The following is a 9,941-nucleotide window of genomic DNA, read 5'->3' as shown; positions in this document are numbered from 1 at the left end:
TACAATATGGTGATTTGTGTCTACTTAATTCCCCGAGAAAAACACACATATCATTCATAAAGTAGCACCTTAAGAAGCCCTTTAAATCTTTAGTGGCATTCATGGCCAACTAAAATATTTTGAACAACCTAAAAATACAAAAATATGGAACGTAGATATATTGGATGTAAATTCCATAATAAATGGGATGACAATAGTGTGACACTGTCGATGTCACAAAGAGTGATTTCTTGTTTAACTATAGCAATATAACGATAACTTCAAGCTTTGCCAAAATGCCTAGTCAATCCATGATGCACCGACACCTTTGGCCATGAATGCATATTTGTCTGCGGCTTCGTCGATCTGCAGTAGGAAAAAGTGTTATATTCAGTATGAAGCCGACATTTCTGCAACGTACAACACACATGCACAGAGTAAATCGAGTTCTAATCCTTGTCTGGAACACAATGCGATTCACAGGTGTAGAATAGAAAATATGGCTTGAAAATCAGAACTTTACAAACAATTAGACACACTCTTAAAAAAAATATTAGCCAAAATAATAACTCACCACTTTTTGCGTTGGCCTTGCAGTATGGCCAGATTTGGTATCAATTCGGCCAATAATGGGGTTGGTCTGTGGGCTACTCTCCACGATATTACATAGAACATATTGCATCGTCTATATATACACAAGAAGTTCAAAATCGATATAAACAAATTAGCTATGGATTTAAAATAAATTAATAAAACAAACTAGCTATGGATTTAAAATAAATTAATAAAACAAACGTTATTTTTTTTCTATGAAGTTCATGGACCGTGGAGATAGCTGATTGCTACATCCACAGAATATTTGTACCAGATCGATCCAACCGAAAGGATCACTTCCTGCCAGTTCAACCACAGAGCCTGACGTCAAGGGTGTCGAGAGAAGAGAGAATTGAACCGGTAACCTAAAATGCAAAATCCATATGCCAGTTCAACGACTGAGCCTGACGTCAAGGGTGTCGAGAGAAGAGAGAATTGAACCGGTAACCTAAAATGCAAAATCCATATGCACCAGCCATAGCCCAGATCTATACCCACTTCTAAATATGGAACTAAAGGATGGGAACTAATATAAATACCATGCCAACAAGCGAGCCTTGACCATATGCCCCCACTAGCCCATATGCCCCCATTTGCCCAGTAAGAGGGCGATTGGGCGAGAGGGCGATATCCTGAATATCTTAATTATAAGACATAGGAAGGCAACATTCCATCCATGGTAGGCTGGGGAAGGAAGGTAGGCTGGGAAATGCAACAATATCATAATTAGAATACATAGGTAGGCTGGGGAAGTAAAGAACGCGACCTAGTAGCACTAGTAGGGAACAGGCCCTCCATTTACAGGCCCTCCTATTATAGGTAAGCTGGGGAAGGCAACATTAGGGGAAGGCAACTTCTTGAATATAAAGGTTAGGTAAGGTGTGGGAAAGAGTCGGAAAGAGTAGGAACGAATGGAAGGAACGACACCCCGTGCCTGAAGGTCCTGAATCGGAATGTGACCGTGTGTTAGTGTGTGTATGTGTGATAGTATTTGGGTAAGTAGTCTTTTTGTATGAACGATTGGGTAAGAGTGGGTAAGAAAGAAGGCAAGGTTAGGTAAGGTTAGGTAAGAGCAACTCGATCTACTTTAGCAAATCGATCTACAGGATGGGAACTAACTGCATCACACATTACCGCACATGACCTTCTCCCGTATGTATCTACCAGGATGGCCCACCTTTATCTGTCTCTACTGGCACGTCTCTACCGGCTACTAGCAGGTCTCTACCGGCTTTATGGGCCCACCTCTTCCACCCATCTATCTCTTCCACTCGAAAGTCAGGGAGAAAGAAAGACAAATCCTTCCTTCCCACTTCACTGGTGAGAAAGCCAACAAGATAAGATAAGCAATCCACATATTTTTGCTGAAGGTCCTGAACCGGAATGTGACAGACTTCCGAGCCATCCAACGCAGAGTGTCCTCCCAATTCATAGCAACAGACGGGATGTTGCATTTTCCACACAAAGAGATCTAAATAGAGGAGGAGAAGAAACAGGAAAAGAAGAGATGGTTAAGATATTCCTCTTCCTGCCCACACAGAATACAAGTAAAATCTACAGAAATACCATGTTTGCTAAGCACATCCTTGGTAGGGAGCCTCCCCAAGGTAGCCAACCAGAGGATAAAAGCGTGACGAGGGAGCTTTCCTGTGCCAAACAAGCTTATGCCAGAAAACAGAAGCAGCCCGGGGGCAGAGACTATCCCAAGCAGATTTGATGGAAAAGGAGCCAGAGGGAGACCCCTTCCAAACAAAAGTGTCAGGAGAATTCCCATTGCCCGCTACCTTAACTATTCTGCCATGAGCAAGCGGTCTGAGCTTCAACGCCCAGAAGTCCCTACCTTTGATAAGGTAGACCCTAACCCAATTAGACCATATCGAATGGTCCTTGTCCAAGCAGATATGCCAAAGATGCTTGAGTATAGCTGCTCTCTTCCAAAGATCCACTCGCTTTAAAGCCAAACCTCCTTCCTTCTTTGGTCTACAGATTACATCCCAAGCCACCTTAGCCCTAGAGCTTTTGAGCTCCGATCCCTTCCATAAAATAAAAAGGATCTGAGAATCTGTTCCACTTGCTTTCTCGCTTTACTTGAGGATTGCTGGTGAAACTTGGCTTCCTAGCTATCGGAAAGAGAACGAGGAGTTTACTTCGCAAGTAGCACCAGCAATGAAAGCACTAGGGGCGGAGGCAAGGTTAGCACCTATTGTGGTTGAACCTGTTGAAGCACTCGTTGATCTACCAGTGGCAGACCATATATATCTCAAATAGACAAAAAGGTACAAAAGAGGGGCGAACTCTTTGGGGATTAGCTCCTTAAGTAAGGGATAGGGCTACATGGAGTTTTTAAGCCCCGCAATGTACGTTAGGAGGGCGGGGCTTTTGGGGTTGTAGAAGTGTGGATCCCGTGTTTCGCAAACGATTATGCTCTCGAGCCCCCAACGAAAGCTTAGAATGGTCTAGAGCAACCCACGGAGAGAAACAAAGGTGCGCAATGGAAGTACGATAAAGATGTACAGGGGTTTCCTATTAACCACGGAGCGGGAGATTGAGCGCAATACGGAAGCCATCATGGGGACATAAATTCTCTAATTGTTCCCACCAAGTGGGTGATACCGAAAAATGGATAGAAAAGAGGTAAAAGTCTATTCGTCCGGTCCTTTCTCATTCATTTCTCATTCAGAGTTCAAGCAGGCTTCCAATCAAGATCTATATATTATATATGTAATTATGCTTTAGCCTCGTATGGGCTCTACATTTATTGGATCTGGCATGAAACGGAGGTTGCGGTTTGAATAACCGACTTATTCGATGTTTAAGCCATTGAGACTCCCAATCATCGTGGTAAATTAAGTAATGATCTTTCGAGCTAGGAGAAGTAAGTTAGAACTTGACCTTCGACCATGCATATATTATATATGTAATTATGCATTTCTTCCAGTCATGACTCGATATATGTTATATATGTAATGACTTCCTTGACCACTTCTGACCCACGAATGATAGATTGGGCCCTCTCCTTATAATCGAGAGTTCGGCAAGCTCACCCTCACCCATATGATGGATGAGCGATAAATCCCTCACCATATGAATAGTGAGTGACTCCGTCCCTCTATTTTGGGAAAATAGAGCGATAAATCCCTCACCCATATGATGGATGAGCGATAAATCCCTCACCATATGAATAGTGAGTGACTCCGTCCCTCTATTTTGGGAAAATAGAGCGATAAATCCCTCACCCATATGATGGATGAGCGATAAATCCCTCACCATATGAATAGTGAGTGACTCCGTCCCTCTATTTTGGGAAAATAGAGCGATAAATCCCTCACCCATATGATGAGTGAGCGTTAAAACCCTCACCATATGAATAGTGAGTGACTTCGTCCCTCTATTTTGGGAAATAGAGCGATAAATCCCTCACCCATATGATGAGTGAGCGTTAAAACCCTCACCATATGAATAGTGAGTGACTCTGTCCCTGATTTTTCATTTTTACAGTTGAATTGACAGGTTTCATTGCTTAGAGCCAGTAGTTGTCGTTGCCAGGAGGTCGGTCATTGTGACAAGGTCAGTCGATAGCCGATCACATAGCACAGTTGTCATCGCTGAGAACCGAGTATAGCCAGTTGTAGTTGCCAGTAGTCATATACAGTCGTAGTAGGAGCCACTCATAGTCAATAGTCACGCATAGTCAATTATAGCCATATAGACCTACCCCGGAGAGAAGTAACCCATCAAAACATACCCGAAAAATATGTCCCCATCACTGGCCGAGAGAGAAGGCCCCCCTTCATAAGCGAGAGAGAAGGCCCACATCACTAGCTGAAAGGATATGTCCCCCACCATCATATGAGAGACCCGTTCACTGTACCCCGTGAAACATACCCCATTCAAACACCTTACCTAAGAGGAGTATAAGAGAGGTCCCCTATCGAGCCACCGAATGAAAGAAAGAAAGAAGCACCATATCATTATCGTCGCTACTTCCCACCTCAATCGCGTGATCCAAGCTGATCCTTTGCATGTACTAGGAGACACCATTAGGACCCATGTGGCAGGCTACCAATTTGACTACATCCCGCATCCTGTACTCACAATGTATTATATAATAGGATCTGTCACTCATTCTCCCGGAGCTCCTTATAGATACTTTGATAATAACAAGAACGACCAATACTACGATGAGCCTACGGAGAGTAGGATATAGATTTCTGGCCAACCTAAAGGATACATGAACAAGCCATCGATAGCTACACAAGTGTTGACACGATCGGACCATTTGACTCTATATACGTCGTGCTATCCATCCATCTTGACTGATCCCGAGCATCGTATCCAATAGGACCAACCAATAGCTGAGCTAACAAATGGATCAGTATGCGCCCAAGCAGCTTACTAATGTCAAGATCAAAATTCTAAGGATGCTACAGCAGGCTCGACTGTTAAGGAGAGGACCGGAGGGACGGAGTCACTCACTATTCCGATGGTGAGGGGCTCGACCATAAGGGAGAGGAACTTTAGTTGCTCGACCCTCACCCCCCCACCAAATAAGTAAATTGAACTGGTAGCTAGTTACTTATTTGAGAGGGGCACCCAATAAGTAAAATGAAAGCGAACTTTCGACCACTATTTACCCACCCACCCCAATCCCCAGGGACGGAGTCACTCACTATTCATATGGTGAGGGGCTCGACTGATAAGGAGAGGAGTTATGGTCATTATTCGGGTCAGCCATCCCCGTAGAAACTATTGTTTATGCCTTGGGAGCGGCTATGACCTCTGCGGAACCGGATATATTTATGATACACCGTCATTTGATCCCTGGGTGAGAAGGCAGGGATCAGATCGAAGCATAGGAACTTGAGTGGGCAATTGACTAAAGATAGGTCAGCTTACTGTGGGAAGATGTTCATCGGTTAGATAAGAGCTAGGATGCTCCCTTCTCTACTGCTACCTTAGTGAACCAAGAGGAGCACCGACCATATACTTCTTCTTTATAGAGATCTCGAACTGCGGCTATAGAGACTAATGACCCTGCTCTTGGAACTTGGTAACCTGCTTTTAGCTATCAATCTGTAACCCCCTCTCTATCTTTCTCTGCGACCCGGATACGCTGCTTCTTCAACGAGTTGGCTATCAGTGGAACCATATATCCATATATAATATACCCATATATCAAGCTAGTTGGTCCCTATCGCTTCATCATCCTCCTATTGCAAATGGTGGAACAGCAAGATCTCGATCTCGAACTGGAAGGTACGCGTAGCAAGGTGACTATGAATCTGGTTCCTCGACCGGTGCCTTCGTCATTGCCCACGCCTTTGCTCATCATGTTGGTGTTTAGAGGTCAGGTTACGGGTCAACTCCAAATCCTGTCGTATTCCCCATCGCTGGTTACTACTCGGATGCTTACTTTGGTATTGGTGCATCTGAATCTCGATATGGATCTGCTACTACTTGTTCAAGAGATGTTGATAGCTATGTGGCTCTCAAACCACTGAACACAGGGGTGCCTTTGCCGCTGCTTATACTACAGACTTAGCCTTTCCCGTCTCTGCTGCGAGATCTACTATAGGTTCAGGATCTATATTTTCTTATGGTACCAGATCTAGGTCAACTGAGTCAAGGTCATCAACAACCAGATCTCGATATCGATCTAGAATAGGAAGGGACATGCTAGAGGTAGCCTTGACACTTGATATTGACTTATGAATCAACAAGTGCTAGCTTTGGATCGAAATATGGATATGACACTCTAAGAAATGGGTCTGGTTTGGATCTTGTAACTATAAACTGGCAAACAAGCTAGCTCCTCAGCTGGGACTGGTTCAATACCTATCCCTCAACTATGACAAAGCCGGGTTGTTGTGGTTCAGGTACCATATCCCTATCTCCAGTAGGAACTCAAGGTTGTATTAGCACAAGATGCCCTATTTTCCGGGTTCAACAAAGAAGGGGTGAGATGCTGTGGTTTCAGCTGTTTATTCGCTTGACGCAGTTGCTTGCATTTACCCAGTCTGATCAGTTTCATACTAGTAAGCAAAGGCAGGAATCCAACCTATAGATGAAGAGCCTGTTCTCGGTATTAAGATTATGACGCCAGGTAAAGGAATGACTAACTAGTAGTTGATCCAGTACTAGGAGCTTATCTAGCATAGTCAATATTGGATATAACATAATAGTAAATAGCATAGATATAAAGAGATACATAAACAAACATCAAGGGAAAGAACAAGATATAACCAAGGTTTTAGAGCCAGCTAAGATAGCCATACATAGAGTGAGTGTGGTGGGGTTTTGAGTTTCTCCCTCAGCTTAGGTTATGGGGTTGAGTAAAGCTAGGTGTTGAGGAGCAAGCAATAGAGATAAAGGGAAGAGACAGAGATACAAAGTATTAGTTTTCATTCCTCTCCCCTAGTCGCTCCTTCTGGCCAGCAGCCATCAGCCGGATCTATCATCAGGTCTAGCCATTTTCTCAGCACACGTTCTCTTATCGCCTAACTGTTTCTGCCAGCCCTCGTGCCAAGCTTCTTTCTTTCTTCGTCGGGCGGGTTCCTTCTTTCATCAAGCCCACCTAGCCAGCAAGCAATAGAAGCTAACCAACCAGCAAGCTAACCAGCTCCTAAGCTCCCCAGCTCCCCATCCAGCTCCCCATCCAGCCCGCTCACAAGCCGGCTCCTAAGCTCCCCAGTCAGCCAGGGTCCTTCCAATCAATCCAATCAATGCCAATCGTGGCTCTTGTCGATATCAGCGTCCACGGTCTAAGTGGTTCGATCGGTGGTTCGGTTGGCTCTGAATCCTAATCCTCCAGCTCCTCCTTTATTTATTCCCTTCCCGGTCAAGTATAAAGCAAGCAAGAAATCTTTCGCCCTTTCTTTATTCTTTAAGCGAGCAAGCATTGCGTACTGGGCGGGTACCTACCTATCTACCTACCTTACGCGTACTGGGACTGTCCAGTTAGCTCTAGGCTTGCTTAAGCAGGCGGCAATAGAGAGGGCAGGTAGGTGAGACTGTGTTCTTCCTATTGGTTTTCACATCCCTCACCATATGAATAGTGAGTGACTCCGTCCCTAGGTTTTGTTTTATATCGTAAGTAAGCAAGAGACCTACCTTTTTGGCAAGCAGCAGGTTGGATCAGCAGGCTTAGTGGTGTGATTCAAAGTGTTATCGATCATAGTGCTGTACCTGTCATGCCCATCACCTTTAGAGAGATCTCTTTTTACTAGATTGGCTTCAACCTTGTAGGCTTGTTGATTCATCCTAGGGAATCTTCATTGGCTTAGTCCCACTCATACCTTGGAGGTTGAAACCCTACAAACTATAGGCAGGTTCCATAATATCTAGGGAAAGGTAGTTCTAATCACCCGTGAGATAACTAGGGTCTCTCTACTCTACATTATCATTTATGTATCTTTACAGTAGTAGATCTACTGTTGATTGATTATATATAGTAGATCTATTTTAGATTGTAGGATCGGGTGAAGCCTTGTCTTGCAGGAAATTGGAACTGGTGTAGGATCCTCTCGGACATGGATCACTCTTGGAAGGCCAGTCTCTGTATAACCAGGAAGGCAGTCAGACGCAGGCAAGCAAGCAAGCAAGAGAGGACCCCGCTTTCAAGTGCCAGTGCCTAACCCCTCCCCTTGGGGAGTGTGAGAGGGGGGGGCGAGGGGGGACCCCCGAACAGTGTTGTCTTTGGCGTAACCAGAAGCGAGACTGCGGACGGAATGCAGGGGCGTATCATCCATCAAGCGATAGCGATCCAACCAACCTCATGGGGAGATGCTTCTATCCAGTTAAAAGAGGGGTAATCGCAAGGGGAACGATTAAGTAGCGATAACAATCAAGCAAGCAGTATGATAAAACCACAAGCTCAAGGGGTCCAGCGGTTAGTTCGCTCGCTCTAATGACCCAACCAGAAGCGGTCTTTCTTTCACTGGCTCTCATTCATTCCCAACCAAGTCTTAGCGGTGGTTCTTTCTTGCTGTTAGACCTATATTAAGTGGGCATCGCTGTGCCCCGATCCAGCCAAGAGCCCATATCAATTGTAAAGAGAAAGAGGAACTTAGCTGAGCGAAAGTGAAGAACTAATTCTAGCTAGAAGTTCTCTTTTTTCTAACTGATATTTCATCTTTGGATAGACATTCTCCCTCCCGTAGTACTTGTTGATTGGACTAGGACTCAGGGCATGACTACAGTGGAACTGATAACGAATTTGATTGAGGATAACTTTCTGAGAGAAAGCGCTATCTCTATAAAAATTGATTATACCTAACCTCGAATCTCACGGCATGTATGTACCACCACGAATGAAGGACGCTAAAGCACCAGTTTTCCATATAGAGCAGTTCCCGAATCATCGAGTTCTAGACTGCCTGAAGTTACAACAATTGCTTTATTAACAACTGCCCATGGGTCTCTATTCTACCCGTTCGAATCACAACTGGTTAATTCTGATGCTGCTTTTCGCCTTACGTGCAGCGTTCAATCTACAGTTTTCATCACACCCAGTTCTTACCAATAGCACTCAGTTCTCGAATCACCTAGTTACCAAATAATAGATGTTCTGACCACGCTATTCAACCAGTTACCAAATAATAGATGTTACCTACTGCTCAAGGGGCTCTATTAGTCCTGGTATCTCCCGTGTCTAATCATCATCGAGATCATTGTATCGAAACCACATTTGTGTAACCAAGCTCATTCAACAGTGCTTTTCTTTCTCCTCCGGTCGCTTTTATCTCTATGCGGGCTTTCCCGGTGCGGTCGTTATTATTTCCGGGTGGATGTGGCGTGTTGAGGGCAAGGGGAGAAGCATCTGTCCAGTTGAAGCGGGGTAATTGCCAGGGTAAATTGTCTGTAGCGGGGAAACAGGGGGAAAGCTGTTGTAGCTATCCAAGTGAGCAGGGGCACACAGCGGTCATAACACATTGTCGATCGACATCGTCAATCGGTTGAAATACACATAGGCAGGGGGCAGAGGGAAGCACATGACAGAGGTGGGAAGAAACACATATTGGCTAAAGGGTAGGGCAAAGATACATATAGTATAGTGTCTAGTCTCAACTTTCCTTCGTCCAGTTCCAGTCCGGGATTCCTTTTATTGAATGGACCCGGAGCCCGTTTACTAGGAACCACCAATAGCGAAGGCAATATATTTTATTATATATAATGCATATCCAGTTCCAGGCAAGGGTTCAGCGCCAAAAGCAAATTCATATCCTCCTGGGCCAGTTATAGTTCGAACTGACCCAGTAGCTAAGGCAGTAGATCTCATTGTAAAGCTGGTCAGTAGCAAATCCAAATGCACAAGGAGGGACGGAAGCAGCAGTTGATCCGGTTGAACCACCAACCTCAGTTTATGGACT

The 9,941-nt window shown here is 44.6% G+C and overlaps 1 pseudogene across 1 annotated transcript in view; it reads right to left on the bottom strand.

Moving 5' to 3' along the window:
• Positions 1 to 222: 222 nt before the first annotated feature.
• Positions 223 to 9,941, bottom strand: part of LOC149213825 (uncharacterized) — a 70,013-nt pseudogene continuing 60,294 nt past the window's right edge. The window contains exons 8-9 of the transcript XR_016250049.1: positions 554 to 664; positions 223 to 345 (exon numbers count right to left, since the gene is read on the bottom strand). The product of XR_016250049.1 is annotated as an uncharacterized LOC149213825 (transcript). The remainder of the gene's footprint in view (positions 346 to 553; positions 665 to 9,941) is intronic.

This window comes from Pinus tabuliformis, chromosome 1_1 (assembly GCF_031772625.1).
Source record: "Pinus tabuliformis cultivar Carrire ecotype Pingquan chromosome 1_1, CPIR1, whole genome shotgun sequence".
Taxonomy (NCBI): domain Eukaryota; kingdom Viridiplantae; phylum Streptophyta; class Pinopsida; order Pinales; family Pinaceae; genus Pinus; species Pinus tabuliformis.
Note: the sequence above shows the minus strand (reverse complement) of the source record. Positions and strands in the feature narration are given on the sequence as shown.